Source organism: Gambusia affinis, linkage group LG01, assembly GCF_019740435.1.
Source record: "Gambusia affinis linkage group LG01, SWU_Gaff_1.0, whole genome shotgun sequence".
Classification (NCBI taxonomy): Eukaryota; Metazoa; Chordata; class Actinopteri; order Cyprinodontiformes; family Poeciliidae; genus Gambusia; species Gambusia affinis.
Window position 1 is genome coordinate 34229006 of NC_057868.1, and position 19941 is coordinate 34248946.

A 19941-nucleotide genomic window follows, 5' to 3' on the forward strand; every position below is an offset into this window, starting at 1 on the left:
TACTGTCTAGTACATAGCATTTAATATCAAAACTATTGCTTGTCTTTTACCTTTGAGCAAGAAATTTTACAGCTTATAAAGAAGTTTACGAAGAAGATGGAGTGAAAGGACAAAAACATCTAATTTCTTTATTTGATGCATTCAAAACGTTAGACTTTCTGTAATCATTTGAAGTCTTGACAGTTCTCCAGCCTCTGTTTTTGCTTTTTGCACTGTTTGTAATTGGCCACTAGATGTCACTAAACTTGAGGAAATTATTAAATATGTCTTTTAGGAAATATGTTGAAACTATATTAGTAGTTAAAAAAAGGTTTAATTTGTGTGTCGTTTTCTCGTATGAATGACCTGTAACCCATATGTTAATAGTGGGTTTTTCACACAATATAGATATTGCTTACATTTTGTCATTCATTGTGTTTATTGTGTGTGGATGTGTGATAAACCATGTAGACTTCGTTTTTCAGATAATAACCCAAGCGATAAAATAAACCATTTTTACTGGTGGCATTTTACTTGCACTCGAGCCAATTTGCAAAAGAAAAACAAAACATCATCTGATTGATCTAGTTTAAGGTCTGCAATAGCCTCCAGTCTGCAGAGGAAAACAACCCCCTCTCTTCATCCTGTTTGATGCTGAGTGGCTTTGACAGGATGCCTTATTTCAGTGGAAGCTGCACCTCAGAAATAACAATGAAACATCTTAAAGAGGATCATTATATCTAAGTGTGAAGGTTGCCTAACATTGTATAATATAATTATTTTTAGATATATAAAACTAAGTAATTAGAATATCCAATTAGGGGCATGACTATTTGTCCTGTGTCTCTATGTTGGCCTGTGATGAATTGGCGACCTGTTCATGGTGTACCCTGCCTCCCACTCAGTGATGGCTGGAGGTAGGCACCAGCTCCCCTGCAGCCAAAGAATTTGGGCAGAACTGACTAAAAAATGGATGAAACCAAATACATGACAATTGTTGAAGATAACACGTTAGATGCTGTGAAACACTTAAAACTATGGCAACAGTTCATCTTCAGCAGAACAATGATGTTAAGCTAACATAAATGAATAAATCTGATGTAATAGATAAAGTGGTCTTATTGGATGACTTAAAGACTAACATTCACTTGACATATCCCTCATCCAATCTGACTGCTGAAAAGAAATGATGGACAAAAGTCTCAGTTTGTAGATTTGCAAGCTGACAAAATAATAGAGGAAATCCTTGCAGCTGAGTTTGCAGTGGAAGGTGCAACCACAAAATATTGACTCAGATTCAACTTTTTATTTTGTCAAATAATTTGGAACACCCTTATCGTCATTCGCTAAACTGTGTTTATGCATCACATAAAATCCTAATAAAACCAACTGACTTCTGTGACTATGGTAAGGCAAAAAGTGAAAAGGAACAAGAAGCACCATCACTTTTGTGAGGGAATGTAAATGAGCAAATTAAACACTCAACAGGTGAGCAAAATGTTCTTTTGTTCTTGAGTGGATGAGTCAGTAGCCATCCCCAGAACAAAAACATTCCTTTCCCACCTTCCCTCCTCCTTTCGGGGATAGTGAGATGTGGGCGTGGCCTACCCTGCAAAGGGAGGGGGACACCTCCTCTCAACGTGATCATTCCATTGGCTGGAAAGTGGAAGTCACATTTAACGCGCTCCAAAGCCATTCCTTCCCAATTATTTTATATCATAAATAATAATGTGTCGTTCCAGTTACGTAACAGAGTATTCATCGATAACAATAAAGAAATAGCAAGGGGGGGGAAAATCATAAAATTGACAATTGCTTAATAATTATATTTTGTATTACTTCCCATACGTTTACATGCTAAGAGGAGATTTTAGAAATCACTTGGCACACTCGTCCCCCCGCAGTCTATTTCTGCTGTCCATTGAGAGTAAAAGCTGGGCCATCCCCCGAGCGCGCGCCTGTGCCGTGGAGCTCCCCCTTGCTGCGTGCATCGTGATCTCGTGGATGCAGAGTCTTGCAGAGAGAACGCAGGGTCACCTTCTGTTGTACTGCAAGGGGAAAATACGGTCTGATTCGCAGCAGACACTACTGGGCAGCACCAGAAGCAGCATCTCTGGTAAGTGTTTACTGGCCGCCACGTCCGTGCATCAGAGGAATAAGAAGCAGAGCATCCTTTCAGCGAAGATGGAGAAATCTGCATCACTCTCCATCATGTAGGCTAACGTTTCACCGCTGCTTCTAATGCAGCAAAACCTGACGGAGTGCAACAGAATTCACTGGAGATTCTGTTTGCCTTTTGCAGTTTGTAATTATTCATGCGTCATATTACATGATGTACCGTTGTTTGCTTACGCCATGGGGGAAGATGGTTCATCTCGCCTCACCTTGAATTAATGTTGTACGCTTTGTTGACTCGTCTAATGCTGGTTTACTCTACCTGATGTCCTGTTTTCAGACCAGATCGTGAAATTATGCATTACTGTTTTCTGTTTAGAATAATAGCTGGATTATACAAATTAGACCTCACATATAAAACAAACCCGCTTTCTGGGCAGAAAAATGCTGATCAAAATTCACGTAATACTGTTTCTTATGTAGGCGATGGCGACGTAGTAAAGGGTTTATTTCCCTGCGTGAAACGACTTAATCTGATAACGAATAAAAACTTGGATCAGTCTGAAAACGTAACATTTTGTGCTGTTTAAAGGATAAGATGGGGCTAATGGACGTATGCGCTGCTTAGTGGTCATGTTGTGATGCATTTGAGTCTTTCTTGAAGGAAATGGACGCGAATGTTAATGGGAGCACTCCACAGAGCTCCAGTTATGTAATTGGTTGTCACAGCAAAGCAAAGAGCCATCTCTATCGTCATTGTTTTCCCTCCGACAAGCCAACGGTGCCACAGAGGAGGAGCATCCCGCTTTCTACATGGGATTAGGTGCATGTGGTCCCTTTAATCATTCATTAAATCTGCTGTGAGGCTGAAACGCATCTGGCCTCCCAACTGACTGAAGTATCTGGTAGCCACCATAAGGTGTTTGGCATCCCCAATCTGTGATGACGGTGGTGGTGGTGGTGGTGGTGGTGGTGATGATGAGGAGGATGATGCGTTTCAGGGAGGGGGGTTGTTTAAAGTGCTGCTTGCTGCATTGGGTTGTAACATCCCCCTCCAACCAAGCAGCTGCTGTTTTTCCAAAACATCTCTTCCTGCCAAAAGACATACAGCAACGCTTGTTGATGTGAGATCTTCCATGCGATGGCAGCGGTGAAGTAGCAGATGTCATTTTTGCTTGATTTTGGAGCTCTTCATGGTACTCAAACTGCTTTTTGTTGGAAAGGACTAACAACTAACCCTTGAGCAACTTAACCACTTTGGAGAACCCAGTGTTGCTTAAGAACATTGTACTAACTTTGGTGGTTAGTTAGAGTAAACTGCCATCTGCACTTTTCTATTTAACATCAAATCTGCAATCAGACCATGAAGTTCCCATCTTCGTCCACGTCCTGACCCAACCATAAATGCCCCTCCATGTTAGGGAATGCTTCGCTGAAGTGAGGAACAGGATGTTTTTATGTGTCTGTTAAACTGCGGTACTCACTGTAGTCATAGTTTACAAAAACTAGGTGTTCACACCAACAGACTGTTTTTTTCTTTCATCAGAGAAAGACTGGGCATCACACACTTAGCAACTGGGGCTTCAAGGCTGCAGGATTTATCAAACCAATCAAACTCTTGTGAAAGCTCTTGCTAGGGCAAACGTTTGAGAGAACAAACATTTGCAATGTTTGTGAGGCGCTGGAGGATATTTTCTGAATTCCAACTGGTTTTATTTTTGTCTAAATCCACCACAAAACATGTTTTATTAAAAAAATTGTTTAAAAAAATAAAACTGATTACTTTCATGTGCAATTTGGGAATTTTTAGTTTATTTCTGTAAAACACTGTTGCTTACTGTGATTTAGTCTTAAATATCAGGTTTGTTTTTGTTTTATTACATTGAGATCATAATCAGTTAGATGAGGTTTTATTCCCAGTACAATTGTGAAAGTGTTGTTAACAAATAAAGTAAAAAAAAAATGTTTGTGATCAGTAGATGAAGCATCCTTACCTCTTTTTGTCATTAACTGTCAGCAACAAGGGTTGATTATCAGTTCACCTCACTCTGTTGGATTCAGAGCTGCATCAAAAACGTTGTGTCGTTTTGTTTGTCCCCGACTTTAGTAATTAGTCAAAAAATGTCAGTAGGCTTATTTTAGAGCTGTCTGTGGTGCTGAAGCCGCTCTTAGCTGGAGAAAACAAACAACAAGCTCTTTGGCCTTAATTACATGAAAAATATTTGAAATTGTTAATTTCACCTGTACCAACCACCAAGCGTGGTGGCAGGGTATTGAAGAGATGGAAAAATTAATAAAGAAGGAGGAATTCTTGCAAATTCTTTCGCTTTAAATCTTGCAGCTTTAAATCCCATCTCGCAAAACATCCTGACCTGCCTTAAGTCAGCTAGTTCCCTTCTGCAAAATAGTGGACACTTAATTTGATGGGCTAAAATACTGTGGATAATGATAGAGTCGCTTTAGGGTGATCTGACTTCAATTATTGTTATTGTTAGTATACAGATGTCAGTTAGCTTGTTTTGGATCTGTCCTTGGTGCTGAACTCACTCTTTACATGTCTCTCAAAAGCCTTACAGGAGGATGCAGAGAGAAGATGGTGATACTCTCAGGGGTGGTAAATCAATTGTACTGTAGAGAAAAGAGTTGATGAGTACCTGCTATTTATCAGTTGAGTGCTATCTCTTAACATTGAAGAAGGGTCAGGGCGCTGTTTATAATTGTAAGGACATCACATTAGGTAGTTGTTTGTTTTTATTTTTGTATTTCATAATCTTTCTTCCTTTTTGTTGTCATTTTTTTAAGTTTTCCTTGTCACTGTTGTGATTACTGTTCAGTGGTTGTTGGAGAGTCTTTTTTCAGTGCTGCCCTGGTGTGTTCCTCATGCTGTGACCTCCCTTCCCTTTTCATCTGACATATGCAGAATCTTTTCAAATTAATTAACATTTTAAAAAAATGTGTTTTATCAAAATAACTTTCATGAAATAATTTTCAGACAGATAGTATGTGTGCAATTTGCAGCAATCTTATAAAGAAAACAAAAGTTTTCAAGTCATATTCTTTTTACAAATAGATGTGCCAGAAGCGGCACAAACCACATTATCAGTACAATATGCATGACATAATTTAAATAGTCGGCAGGCAAAAACGACTTATTTTTTTACAAAAATGATGAAGGTTTTAAAGAATCTTAATTCAGAATAGGATAAAGCTGCTCAGGTAAGTAAAATGTTATTCAGAAAAAGTGAAATGTTGTCCGCATAAAAAATAGTCTGAGAAACGTTCAATGTTAGAAGAATTGTGGTACATGAATCAGATACTAACTTTGGTATCATTAGCCACCAGAATAAGCTAGACACCTTTTCTCATAGACTCACGCTGTTAGCAACACATGGTGATTACAATGACTTATTACTGAACAAGCAAACAAGCAACTGAAAACTTCACGATGCAACAGACAAAATGTTTTTGAAAGGTTTTGTAGCTTACTTCGATTGTTCCTAAGGCTATCCTGCCCTGATCTGTAAGTCACATCTTTCACATCAAAATCTAAATTGCTATTTTTCTGGCTAAAATTATTGTTTGCAACTTGCAGCCCTGATACCACATGTGGCTCTTTAGGCTGCTGACAGTGACTCTTAAAGTTGACCAAACTTTAAGAGTTCTTTTCTTTCTTTAAAAGAAAAGAAATAGAAAACATCTTTTGGCTGCAGGAAGACACTGTGCAAGAAATGCCCTTTTTTGTCTTATGATCACAAACTCACTCTGTTTTTTAGTCAGTTCCTTCTCATAAACGTTAGATTTTTTTTGTTTCTTTTTTTTCTAAAAACCAAAGTTTTTAGAAACATTTTTTTATTTATTTATTTATTAATTTATTTAAAAACATTATTTAAGGTCTATATGTGGTTTGATGATATGCTTTTAATGTTTGGATTATAAAGCTTATAAATGTATAGTAACCACTACACAATACGTTGTGTTTCTCTCTCTGCCTGAATGTTTACTCTCTGGAAGAGGTGAGGCGGCCTCTCTGCATGCACAGGAAGTGTGTTGTCTGGATATGTTGATGGTTTGGTTTTCATGTAATCAGCAGCTTGATCTGTAGTGATCTTTAACATTTAATGGATGATGAACAGCATCACCCAGCAGGAAGGGCTTCTGGTAGCAGGAAGTGAAAATGTAATCGCTTTAAGACGGTGCGATGGATGTTTTCAGTGTGTTTTTAATGCGAGTTGTTAGTTTGGTTTATTTTTGAAGTTGCAATTATATAAACTGACTTAAGAGAGGATTGTTTTGTAGATTTCTAAAGCAAACGTTTGTAATATATTTTTATTATTTTCTATAAAAAAAAATTGCGTAGCCATTTATGCATCATTGTGCTAAGTAAGTGATTGTTGAAATTAAAATACGTAGATTAAACTGAGCGCACAATTCCATTTCAAAAATATTATTTTTGAAGAACTTGTAAGTAATATTACATGCAATCGTATTTGGTGCACACACTCATTTAAAATTTTTTTAATTAGATCAACAGTGGTCACCCGTTTGGCTAGTGATTTGCTCAAAATGGATTTAATAATATATCAGGAGGACAAAATCAAAATTATTCAACTTTACCTCAAATTTAAGTGATATTAAACACACATCAGAAATGGCTTTAGAAGTTTTGGAAATCCAGCTGGGTAACCAACCAATTTAAGTGAATGTTACTAATTTATTCAAGGAGAATGGTGAAATATCAGACATTAATCTCACTTGTTGCTGGTTACTGAAAGGATATGATTCAACTGCAACTTGCAAAAGGCATTTTAACCAAATGTCTGCTGAGCCTCTATTCAGCTTAGGCTAAATTAGAATAAATTACAATTATGAACCCAATTATTAGTGTTTATACAATTATGATAAGTTTGTTGTATCACCATTTTATTCTTAGGAAAACTATTTGAATGCCTTTTAAGAGCCCAAATATGAACATGGCAGCTGTTCTTATGGTTCTCATGATATATCTCACAAAAGGAGGAGTCTAATGTTTTCTGGTGACCTCTTTTGTTATTGTTAGTCCTCTGTGTTTGTGGAACATCACTTGTCAGGTGAAGGGGAGAATGTGTGAAATGGTGGTGTGAGGAGGTGTTTTTTTCTTTTTCTTTTTTTTCTGTTTTGCTAACTCTTCCATACAATATGTTTGCCAGTGAAACAAAATTCAGGTTTACGTCCCTCTGTTCGAAGGGGAGATAGTGTCTTCTGACAAGCTGTGAAAAAAGAGGCCGTGTGAGAGCGGCGAGTCTGAAGGGCAGCCAGAGTGTCTCATTTCTCTCAGCACAGAGCAGAACACACACGAGGATACACTCCGACCTCAGCAGAAGATTGATAATGTTACAGATGATCAGAAGCATCTGCAGCAAAGCTTTGTACATCTTTCCAGGAAAAGATTGTTACCTCAAACTAAAGCATTTAAACAAAAACTAAACATAGCTACTGTTCTAGTTATTTGATGAAATATTTATAGACTACCATGTCCCTCAGGAGTTGTAGAGACTGGTCAATATGTGCTGAGATACACATCAGAAGAAAACACTCGGCGAGTTCTAGTCATATGTTATCTTTCCTACGCCCTTCATTTATTAGAACATAATAAACCTGCTTTGTATTACGTTTGTCACTACTGCATGTCACTTTACTCCTGCTCTGAATTTGTGTTGTGTAGCTGCTGCTCACCCTCAGGCAGCGCACAGACTCAGCATGTGTCATAGCCCTGTCTGAAATTCAAAATGGAGTCATGTTGTGCCCACTGTGGAGGCATGAAACACCACAGTCTGCGACAACACTGGTCCAAATGGTTCAAGCACAAACTACAATTAGTGGGGTTGCTGATGTTCCCGTGGATGTGGATGTGCCCATAAATGAAGCAGCCGCTGGAAACACATTTGAGTGTTAAATGATGTGATGATGATCTGATTTTTCATCTCATTTCTGCACTTAACCTACAGAACATAAGCAGGATGTGGTGGATTGCATTATTGAAATAAGAACCACAAATGTTATCTCCTCTGGTGAAACCAATTGTCTTCAGAGGTCACATAGCAAATACACTCCACCTGTGTGTAATATTATCTCAGTCGAAAGTACGGCTTTTTTGTGACACGTTGGTAAACAAAGAGTGTCATGAGAACCAAGATTCACCACACAAGTCAGTGATGAAGTTGTGGGGAAGTTTAAAGCAGGTTGTGATTATAAAGCAATCTATGGAGCTTTGAACGTCTCACAGTGCACTGTTTAATCATCATCTGAAATCAGAAAGATTATGGAGCAACAGTAATCATTTGGTTGTCCACCTAAGCTGACAGGCCAGGCATTAATCAGAGAGGCAGCCATGATGTCCATTGTAACTCTGGAGGAGCTGTAGAGGTCAGTCTCTCAGGTGGGAAGATAATTATCAATCATGTACTTCACAAATTCAGCCTTAAGGGATCAGCAGTACAGAGAAATCCACTGTTAATAGAAACGCACACAAACTTAAAGAAGGCGCTCTAGTTACATGACACCAAACTTAAATTTTTTGACTTGCTTTCAAAGCAGCATGTGTGGGTGAAAACTAACACTTTACTCTGATGCGTTAAACATTTTCAAAGAACAATGATCCCAAACATGCAGGTGAAAATCATATTTCTATTAATATTTGTAACATTAAACACATTTTGGAAAGGCCTTGTCAAAGTCAGGAACAAAATTTGAAGGTTGATGTTCACATATGCTTCTCATTCAATCTGACTGATCTGGAGATATTGTGAAGAAAAATAGGCAGAAATTTAATTTGCTGATGTGTAAAGCTGCCATGAAACAGATTCCATAGAAAGGCACAGCAAATCACTTTCAAAACTTGGATAATTACCGACATTAACTATAACCATAAAGTACAAGCTATACATCCCCACTGCATCACTGAGTCCGTCTCATATATTTTGACCTTCGAACTGTGTGCTTGGAACTAGTTAGTTGATTTTCTTTTCACTTCAGCCCAGAGGATACAGAGTCCATGATGTAGAAAATCTCATATTTTCTATAAGCAGCTCTTTGAACTGTTTCTTCTTGAAACGTTATTTCTTTGAAGATGCTCTTTAAGTAGTCAGTATATCATCTGCAGTTCATTACAGATTTTCAGTCTGGGTCTGTACATGCTGTTTATTACTAACACTGTCGTAGGTGGTGAAATCTCAGTGTTTATAATGTCACCCTTAGAAAGTCTAGTTAAAACATAATGATATTTTTTCAGTATTTTTCCTGTTCATGAAGATTCTTTCTCCTACTTTTTCCAAATCAATTTTCCAGAATCACTTGACTCACTTTCAGGCTTTCATATATTGTCTTCCTAATATTTGTACAAATGTGCATTTGATGTCACAAATTGGATTGTAATTCATAATTAAGTTCAATGAAACAGAAAACAAATGTTTGGATTCAGAGATTGCAGATGTGGACACATTAGCTTGAGTAAATGTATAAATAATTGATCAGACCTCATCGCTGTTGCAAGTCATTCCGAAACAAAAATACTGTCTTTGGAGCTCTTGTAATGTTTCACCAACATATTCAAAAGCCTAAATGTCTAACCAGTCATTCTATTACACAAATAAACAATCATTCACAAAAGAGAGAAGCTGCAAGCAAAATGTTTTCATGGTTTGGCTCAAACAGAAAAAAAAAATCCTATCTAGAGTGGAAAAACATGAGCAGCACGCAGTGACTCAGTGATTTTGCATGAATTCAGTCAGATATCTGTTGGATTTGGCATCAGTGAGGCATTATATTTAGCTGTGATATTTCTTGCTGTCTTATTTGTTGTATCAGTCGTTCACCTTAGAGTTACCTTAAATTTGCTGTTTCTTTTCTGCATGACATGTTTGCAGAAAAGATGTTTCTTTTCTGCAAAGAAAGATTCTGTAAGATCTTACAAACATCTTACACACATGTTTGTAAGATGTGTGTCCTCAGCTCAACAGTCTGTGCAGTAATACATACATACTATGTTCTAATGGAAACCAGGTTGTCTTCAGATAAACTGACGCATCCATTGTGCTTCTGGCTTCATTGTTTTTTATAAAAGCAACAGCCAGGAGAGTTACTTGGATTGAGACACAGCAATTTTGTGGTATGTACATACACCTACCCCATTTAGAAAACCCATCTATGCCTGGCTTTAACATGCTAGCTAGCTGATGCTTCAAAACATTCACATAATGTTCTCTTCCCATTTGTTATATTAGTGCTCTATCTTCTTCTACACAAAACGCCCCTCACAAAATGATCCACTCAATCATTTGTGAGTACTATGAAGTACTGTCTTACTTCATAGTTTGGATTGTATTCTCAGGTTTACATGTTTTCCTTTCCCTCCAAATGTGAGAGTTGTCATTATATTTAATGAAACAATTTGATTTTAGTTTAATTAAATCTTGTATTTAAAGATGCAGTAGGTCTTTTTTTTTATCCTTAGACCTCATTTCATTTTGCTGTTTAGAAACGCAGTTGTTTGTTGACAAATTTATGAATGTTTATCTGACGAAAAACAAAGAAATTGTAAATATAGGGAGCAGATTCATAAATTACATAGGTAAAGGCAGTTTGATAGCAAAAGAGAAACTACTGAGAAAAAAAAATTTTCACGTTTAAGGTCTATCAGCATTTTTTCATATCAAAAACACAGTTTTTCATATTTCAGAGCTTTTGAGGTGTACTCATTTTAGGTGTTTAACTTTGGGAATTAATTGACCAATTTGTGTAAAATAAAGGAAGGAAATTGTGGACTTAAATCAGCCGAGACTCCCGAATAAAAGCTCAAATTGAGTCTCTCTGAAAAACACAAATGTCCATCACCACAACCAAGGCTCTTGAAACTTTTGTTCGTTACCCACATAAAATCATAATAAAAGAAAATTAAAGTTTGCTGTTATAACGTCTGAAAAAGCGATTATATATGCTTTTGCAAGCCACTGAATATGCAATTTTTGTGCACGTCTGTGTACTTCTGAGGTATTTATTACTTTATTTCTCCCAGGTTTATACTCTCCACACTTATGTCCTTAGTTTAAATTAAAATCTGTTTAAAAAATGTATGAAAGAAAAGTAATGATTTTCCCACAGTTTAATCAATAACTTGCTGCAAAAGGTTTTTTGTCTTCCCTTGTTGCGTGCTGCAGCTGAAGCATTGAAAACCCAATGAAACCACAAAATTTAAACAGATCCCATCTTAATAAAAAGTATTCTGCTGAAATCAATTATGCTAAACAGGCGGGTGCGTTGCTGTGCAGCTTTATGAAAACTAAGGAAGCTGATTTGATTTGCTATTCCTCTTGCCTCAGTGTCAGGGCTGACTAATATTCTCTTGTTGTGATAGTTAAAACGGAAGCAAATCGTTTAATATCTTTGACTGAGTGAAGATAAGCTTTTTTGTCACAGGTTAAGCTGAGTTCCATTTTTATTTTTATTAAGAGCAATTAGTTGCACTTTAGATTTCTGTGAGCTTTCGTTAGAAGGACCGACCCCATGTTTTTATCTCCACAGGTGATCTCCTGCAGGGGACCGGCAGCTCTCGTTAACGTTTATGGAAACCTGACCTCCCATTGGCGGAGAAGGTGAGTCAGGCCTTCTTTTTCCAAAATATCCAACTTGATGGAAACCGTGTTTAGACTTATACTCATAAAGACATCCGAGGGACAGAGTCAATGAGATCAGCCCTGAGCTTATTTTTGAAACCATGTCTGTAATGTATCATGTTAAACACCCCACTTGTAAGGAATTAAGGGCTCTTTGTCATTGGTGTTAATATTTAATGAGAGTTTCTCAGTGTGTCTAGGCGCCAAATGGAGGACAGGTGATTTTTCTTTCTTACCTGACTTCCATATTACATTACAGTGTACTTCTTCTATTCTTATGTTTCGCACATTGTTACAATATTCAAAAGTTTACAACATGGCTATCATTATATATGCTGACATTCTCACTTCCAAATCTGTGGTGTACATCAAATGGCAGGAAAACATGTATTTAACCCATTAATAACAATTTCCTTTAATGAATATATATTTGATTGTCCTGTTGGCATAGAATTCACACTAGAGTAACAATGCAAACAATCCTCACATCCAAAACATTTAATATAATATGTGATAATAATATGGAAAAGGTATTGCTAAAATTTATTCAGTATTTTTTTTTCTTTTACTCTTTTATGATAATTTCAAGATGTCTTATGGACATCCTGCTCTGTAGGATTTTAATCCATTCATCTAAAAGATGCAATGACATTCATAGGGTTCAGTTTTGATTTAATCAGAGCAGAATATATTCCCCCAATACTTATTTGACTTAATGGTTGTGCAGTGAATATTTAACTAGCTTTGACATGCTTTTTCTCTACCAGTGGAGTCTGGCACAGAGAACATACAAAGAGAAGAGAAGAAGAGATCATGTCTTCTTCTCTTCTCTCTCATTTATGGGAATAATTCCTTTGTAAGGTTCAGATTTTCTTGTTTTTCTCTGTTTCTCACACAACTTTTACCACAGCAGTAGAATTAAGTGGATGTTTGGTCATTGCAGGCGGATTATTTTATTCATAAGGAGGCTCATCAGGACACTGTGGCCTCATTCAGACAGGCTTCTCCAGGGAGCCTTTCCACTTTGGATTGGGAGGAAAAAAGCTGGGTCAGAGGAGTGGAGTGAGTTTTTGATTTATAATTACAGTGTTCTGATAAGTTTGGAGAGAACAAAGGGAAAAGTGCTGTTTGTTTAGTTTTCATGTTTCACTGGAATCACTGGTTGTCATTCAGGTTTTGTTTTTCCTTCATAGGTTATTTACTCTTGGACTCCAGAGGCAAAAGCATTTCTAAAACGGTTTATGAAGTAATAAGGGAGACAGATGTTTATTATGTGATTATAAGTTTGTTTTAGGAATTGTGAATGTCGGAATGATGATGTGATAGCATTTCTTGTACAGTTTTAACAAACTATAGGGAAATATATTAGTGACCATTAATATATTTACCTATCATCCATGGAAATGATAAAAATTTTGGGAAATGTGTGAAAAATGTGATAATTTTCCAAAGATTTTCTTTATTTTTGCTGCATCAAAATAATTAATTTCAGGACTCAGTAAAAAAAAAAAAAAAAAAAAAAAAAAAAAGTGATTTTTTTTTTCTTTTTATCTCTATCAGGTGCCAGCTTGAAAAAAATCTTAGTTTTCACAGCCTCTGGTTTTCATTCATTTTTAATACTCTATTTACAGCCCATGTCAATATTTTATTCCCTAGTTATTTATCAACAAGCAGCAGTTTAAGAAAACAGTGTTTGACTTATAATTAGATATAAATATATAACACTGTGTAAGCCAGCTTTGTTTTCAGTTTGGAGACAGATAAAAATTGCATTTAAGGTGCAGCTGCTTTCTATGTTTTTATGTTTAAATCAGATCAAGGTTTTGACATTTTCATTCAACAGCAGAATCCTTCTGCTTTTAAATATTCAAATTTGGACTCTCAAATAAAGCGAGCCGTAATGATGCAGCTGCAAGACGGAGCTCTTGAGTTTTGCATCTCAGTTCTAATTTAAATCTCAGTTTTTTGGTCTCCAGTGAAGTCTCTGGCGACAAGCCACTAAATAGGCTTTCAGAGTTCGGTGCCCATCTTCTGTAAACAGCCTGGCTTCAAGACGATTACAGTCATTTGAAATATCATAGTAAACTACACCTGTTAATAAAATGAAAGTTGCTTCAGTTTGTTATATCAGATCCATTCATATACTTAGACAAAAGTTTGAAATAACACCAACGCTTTCCCATGTGCTACATTATTAAAATTAAAATAGAGGGTTATAATTTTGTCATAGTTGTGCAGTGTGACCTTTATAAGTAAGGTAAGGTAACATAGCGCTTTATGTAGTTCACACCATTTGCCACATCTTGTGACAACTCTCTCAAAGGAATTAATTAATCAAGAAATTGTATTTACTTGTGATATGTCAGGCATCACAAACCTTTTTGTCAAAGCTAATTGTTATGATCTACAAGTCTTTGTGTGTCTTGTTTTCTCTTGTTTGTGAATTTAGATTATTTTGGGTTGTTTACTTTTGCTCCCATGCACTTTAATTTCTTTGTCCTTAACCTTCGGTTGGTAAGTTGCTTTAATGTCCTCTTTAGTTCCATCATGTTTATTGGTCTCCTTCCCTCATTTTCCTGCCTAGCTTCTTCCCCAATGTTCTGCATTCCTCTGATTAGTCTCACCTGCCTCTCATCTGACCTTCATCCTGTCTTCTGTGTCAGTCTTCCTCCATGCCGTCTTCCCTAAGCCTCAGCTGCTTTTTCCCGCCTCCTTGATCAATAAATTCCAGCTTCACCAACATGACAATACAACCAGGTCCAACAGACCATGGTGGGTCCATGCTCCATGGTGGACTAGGTCCACCATGGAGCAGGACACATGTTACTAAAATCTACAATAAGAGGGATTCCTCCAGTTTCATTCAATTTGTTTTTCTCCACATGTTTTTCCACAAGATATGTGGGGAAATCATTTTGAGCGAAGGCTAAGACATCGAGGCATCCACTGTTTCACAGCAGCTCAAGATGAACATATGCAATTCCACCACTATTTGATTCCCATTTAAGAGTGTTTTCATCATTAAAATTGGACCTCGTTTCCTGTGGAAAATTGTCTGTGAGATGTGTTTTAAAACGTTCAAAGCGACCAACTGTCCCATCTTTGATGCACATTATTACATTTCCTTAAACTAACTCAGTTTGTTTGAGATTATGTTTCATTTTCTGTTGTCATGTTACTTATGGTTTCATGGGGGGGGGTTTCTCTAAATTTCTTCTTGTTATCACCTACCATCCTCCTCCATGCTACTCAATATAGCAGAAGTATGTTGTGCTGCAGCAATAACTGTCCCTGTGACACAAATCACTAACATTTTAATGATATTTTTTAACACTTTATTGCTTTAGTTTAAAAAGAGCTTTGATTTGGTGTTAATATTTATGTTTTTAAAGTGATCTTAGTCAGTTTCGTGTTCTTAAGTCATGCAGTTAAAGGAAATCGTATTGCAATTGAAAGATTTTAAATATACATTTTTAAACATACATGTCCTTTTTGCCTTTTCTTGGAGCAGTTCTTTGAATTTTATTGTGATTTGGACTTTTCTCGGTTTAGTACAGACATTCATCATCCCTACAGTTTGAAACCAAATTACTTTGATGATTTCATCATTGTTCATGTGCTACCATGGGGTGCACTGTACATTGGTAATATCAGTAAGAAGACAATAAAAAAACACACCTTAGTTTAATCCTTTTCAAATAAACTGCCATGATTTTCACAAGATTCTTGAGACTGCAGTTTTGAGACAAGGCTAAAGCATCCTGGCAGTCTAGTAATACATGAGGCCTATGTATCTATTTTTTCTGTTCTTGTGTTACAGATCTAGTCATGTGAATCTTTATCTGTTGTACTGTGTACTTTATTAGTATGCCAACTTACAAAACACAGTTGGAGTTGGCTTGCTTAGCGTTTGCTTATTGTTGACGGTGTCATCTAGTGATCAAGTTAGCAGTTAGCCTATGAAAATGTCTTGAAGGAGAAACGACTGATTAAAGATGCCAATTATTGTCACAATTAGTTATGTGCCCTCTGAGGCATAATTGTGCAACAACACAGAGATCAAAAGATTATAATCACAGAAAGCAAAGGTAATTGTGACCTCAGTGAACATTCCTGCAGAGTATTAATAGAAAACCTTATCTGTGTGTCATAATCTTTCATGCCTATTTGTGTTTGTTGTCATTTATCTTTTTGGCTGCTTCGGGGATTAACCTTCAACAAAGCTGAATAACTGGCACAGGAATGCGAGCCTTAGAAATCATATGATTTGTAAGTTCTTTGAAGACTTCTGCTGCTGGCCAGTAACTGTATAATAAACAAAATGTGGGCATACACCTGAATTCTTTCATGTGAAAGGTTTGTATACAAGGCTTCTGAAACTACACCAGGTTTTTTGCCTTTTCTGTGGATCTTCAGCCCTAAGCCCAATTTAATAGGTAATCAATCAGTGTCTGCTAGTAGTCTTGAAGGTGAGAGAAGCATCATTACAGCAAGCATTTCAAAAAGAGGAAAAAGTTTACTCGCTCATTGAGAAACACAAACAGAGAAAGAACAAGATAACATAATAGCATTGGTTTAGTTTAAACACTCATGGACGCACAATCAACATAACTATCCCAGCAAACTAATATCTTCAATACTAAGATGGAAAATCTTAAAAATTGCTAATGATTCACATCAGTGCTGATGTAATACTAATATATGGAGGCTTAAGATGTGATTAACAATTTATTATATGGGCATTTAAATGAATAAATAGCTGTGCTCCATTATCATTGTGATTTTGTACCTTTATCACCACAACTGAGCATCTATTGTCAGCAGTTGTACAAATCCAAACCTTACTTAAAGTAAGAGTGTATTTTACCACCAAAAATTTCAGTATTACAAATTGTCTTGATAATGTTTGTTTCATTATCACCAGCAAAACGGCACAAAATTTAGGACTTTTAGCCCAAGTCTGCAATTTGTTATAAATACTTTCTAGTTTAAATATCTCTATCATTTCTTGCTTTCTTTTTTATTCCATCTCTTGCTCTTTCACTTCCAGACATATACACATACAGAGCTCAGCTAATAATGCAGCCAATCAGTATTCAAAGCAGCATCAGGCAGCTAAATGATAAAAAGGCAGAACATTTGGAGAGCAACAGGATTAACTGTTTCTTTGCCTGATTTCTCTTCCTCTCCTTTGCTCCCTCTGTCATCTTACACATAAGAGGAAACTGGACAGAATCTGGCTTCTATTGTTTCTGCTCCATCACTTCAGTTCATGCCTCCGTCACAAGCCATGACAATATGTCTGTCTCCTTCTCCTCTGTTTCACTGTGCCTCTTCCGTCCACCGCTCTCTGCCCTCCCCTCACGGTTTTTTTCCCCCACTTTCTTCACCACACTGTCACCAGGAGGCTTGTGGCAAGAGGCTTGTCTGTTACATAACCACTGCAGCAGCGCGGGGATGCTGCTTTAAATCACAGTGCAGTTTGTAGGGGTGAGAGGGTTGTGTTTAAACGTGTCGCCTGTTGTGAGATTTAGGTTTTTGCTCAACAATTGTGTTTGAGAATAATTTTACAGAAGCTTTCAGTCAATGGTCTTTTCCAGCCAATATGTATTTTTTGCTTATCGTCTCTCCTTCTTATCAGATTCCGTATTTTTACATCAGTTTGACCTGGAGCTTTTTGAGTGTAACCAACAATGTCAATATTACCTGAAAATAATCACACAATCTGCAGCCAGTGGAAATCCTTTGCTTTGGACGTATGCTTTGGTACAGTAAAGTTAAATTGTAAGCTAAGAAAAGCTGTTATCGTCATTGTCTTTGTTGTCTTCATTATCGTTATTTAGTGAGCTTGCATTTTAAGGTGTAGTAGCTGTGTCTTAACCATTACCTAATGGTGCTAAGAACTGACAATAAATGCAACAATTATTAAGAATGGTAGGCTAAGGGGTGTCAAAAAGCATGCACAGAAATTCAGCTCTGCCCTCTCCTTAACATTTGAACTGTTCAAAATGGCACAATGACTTCAGATTTCAATTATTCTGAGGTCAAAATGGAAGATTGTTTTATATGGCAGAACATCTTATCCTTTTGCTCTCAGGTATTCACAATTATTCTGAGAGATGTTACAAGACCTAAAGCCAGACTGGGACAGCCTGTTCTTCCCTTTATGAAAGCTTGGCAGTATAAAATGAGATGTTTCAAGCTTTTGTACTCATATTAAGCTTCCATGGTTTACTCACTGTCATCCCCATTGCCATACTTTTCAGGATAATCATGTCATGAAGTGCGGTGGTGTGAGGTGAGAGAGTCAGGACTCAGCAGACCCAAGGTAGAAATGAAATGACGATTTAATGGTGAGAAATATCCAAAGATCCAAAACAGTCTGAAGCACAATTCAGAACAGTCCACAACCAGGCAGCACGGCTGAGCGGAAGCAAGGGCTCAAAACCGGTAGCAACTGGTGATACGAAGGACGAAGAGACTAGCTCCACAGACGTGATGCAGACAACACTGAAGGCAGTTAAGACAAGGACCCGACGAGAAACAAAGGACACAGGTGGAGTTAAATACACAGAGGGTAATCACAGAAATGAGACACACCTGGGAAACAATCAAGGGGAGACAGGACAACACAGAGACTCAGAAACCCAGAAAAACTCAACTTAAACACACGGAGAACTCAAAAACACAGAGAAAAACAGATCACAACAAATCAAAGATTAAAACCAATATGAGATGAGAAAGAGATTACTAAACACCTGATCGGTCTCATGAATAGGATTTTTCTTACAATTACCTGAAATGTCTCTTTAACTTTTTATCATTTTCTGTTACTTCTGGATCAGAGTATTTCCAGACCAAACAACTGCAACCTCATGTCCTCCTTCCATGCTATAAAGTACAGACTGTACCCAGTATGCTATTCCTATCTGAGATGTATTGGCCTGCTTTGAGCATCTGACTGTAGCACCCACTAATTATGCGCAACAAAACATTTCCATATAACACTAATATACTTTATTGAAATTCTTTGTAACTACTAGCATTTCATAGCATAGCACAGTTACCCTTTAAAACCTGCAGGTTAACCAGAAAGCTTGAGCTGGAGAAACACAGAGAAGCAGCTTGGAATGGTTTATTCCCCTGAACCCTGTTGTAGACTCTCTGTGGATCCGCATGTCAGCTCACATTTGAGTCTCCAAAGCCAGACCCTAATGAGCAGCGCAGAGTGCTCACAGCACTCCATACCCAGCCCATAAAAACAACACACCCAACATCCATCTCTAGTTTCTGCATCTATCTGTAGATAAGGAGTTAAATCTACCGACTCGGCGCACACTTGCACTGCCTCCCCGTTGGTGCATAACCAAGGGTTGTCTAGCAGTTGACTGTGAGAGATGGACAGCTGACACAATGTCCCTAGCCCTGCCTTCTTGCTCTTGTCTAAAACATTGGACACATGACCAGCTTTATGACGACCTCAACTGTTTACAGTGTGTGTTTGTGTTTGTGTTTGCGTGCATGGATGCGCGCACGCGTGTGTATTTGTGTGTGTGTGTGAAGTCTGCGCAAGGCAGTTCTGTCTCCTGGCAACATCCAGCAGCCGCCTCATTCTGCTCGGCACCAAGCATGAATCACATCTTTGTGCTGATGTGTTCAGCTGCCGTTCTGGCCCAATGGGCCTCTTTATTGCATTCAGGAACATCCTGGCTCTTTGTCCATCTCCACAACATGCCTTGAGTTTCTCAGCCACACCTAATTCTCTCCCCTGTTTACTTTTTCTTTGGCAAATCTCCATCTCTCCACTTTTTTCAGGCAACGTTAGGGGACACCAAGCTATGTTTATCAAAACAGATTTCTTCTTAAATTAACAATGGGTAAAAAAAAAAAAAGTCTACATTCCATAGTAAAAATGTCACACTTTGTGATGCAAAGGCGAAAATAAGTCATTTCAAAGCTGCAACACATATTCTGCATTATTCAACTGAAAAACAACACAAAGTATCAGTTCAACATGTGGGGTGTTAACAGACACAATGCTGAAATTTATTGACAGGGATGTTTAATGCAGTTTTTAATCACCCCTTTCAAATAAGTTTAGGGTAAGTTAGGGTTAGTTTCTAAGAGTTTACCTTTCAGTTATGCCCACGATAGTTTGTGTGTAAGATGGAAAACTGAAATATTTATTATGTTCTCACAT

General features: G+C 37.3%; 1 protein-coding gene across 3 annotated transcripts in view; it reads left to right on the top strand.

Annotated features, from left to right (window-relative positions):
* The first annotated feature begins 1793 nt into the window (after positions 1 to 1793).
* Positions 1794 to 19941, top strand: part of LOC122838413 (protein kinase C and casein kinase substrate in neurons protein 1-like) — a 38595-nt gene continuing 20447 nt past the window's right edge. Inside the window, exons 1-2 of one of the 3 annotated variants that reach the window (XM_044129046.1) lie at positions 1794 to 2095; positions 11650 to 11720. The gene's annotated coding sequence lies outside the window, so the exon portion shown is untranslated. Of the gene's footprint in view, positions 2096 to 11649; positions 11721 to 12708; positions 12804 to 19941 lie in introns of those variants that run through there. The other 2 variants (XM_044129056.1, XM_044129070.1) reach the window with 2 other exon arrangements.